The sequence below is a fragment of the Condylura cristata genome, unplaced genomic scaffold (genome assembly GCF_000260355.1).
Source record: "Condylura cristata isolate star-nosed mole 26May11 unplaced genomic scaffold, ConCri1.0 scaffold00275, whole genome shotgun sequence".
Lineage (NCBI taxonomy): Eukaryota > Metazoa > Chordata > Mammalia > Eulipotyphla > Talpidae > Condylura > Condylura cristata.
Genome location: NW_004567376.1, coordinates 9043 through 9451, shown reverse-complemented (window position 1 = coordinate 9451; position 409 = coordinate 9043).

The following is a 409-nucleotide window of genomic DNA, read 5'->3' as shown; positions in this document are numbered from 1 at the left end:
CCCCCCCCTCCCTTCCAGACCCTGCAGCTCTTGGGGCCGTGAGAAGGAGCCCCCAGGACGGAGCCCCAAGGATGAGGGGACGGCGAGGCCACCTCTGCCTGCGGAGGGGCGCTGGCCTCACGCCGGTCTGTGCCGGGAGGGCCGGGCTGGGGAGGGCACAGGCTGGGGAGGGCCAGGCCGGGGAGGGCGCAGGCCGGGGAGGGCTCAGGCTGGGGAGGGGCAGGCCAGGAGGGTGCAGGCTGGGGAGGGCCAGGGTAGGAGGGTGCAGGCTGGGGAGGGCCAGGCCGGGGAGGGCCAGGGTAGGAGGGCGCAGGCTGGGGAGGGCCAGGCCAGGAGGGCGCAGGCTGGGGAGGGCCAGGCCGGGGAGGGCCAGGCCAGGAGGGCGCAGGCTGGGGAGGGCCAGGCCGGG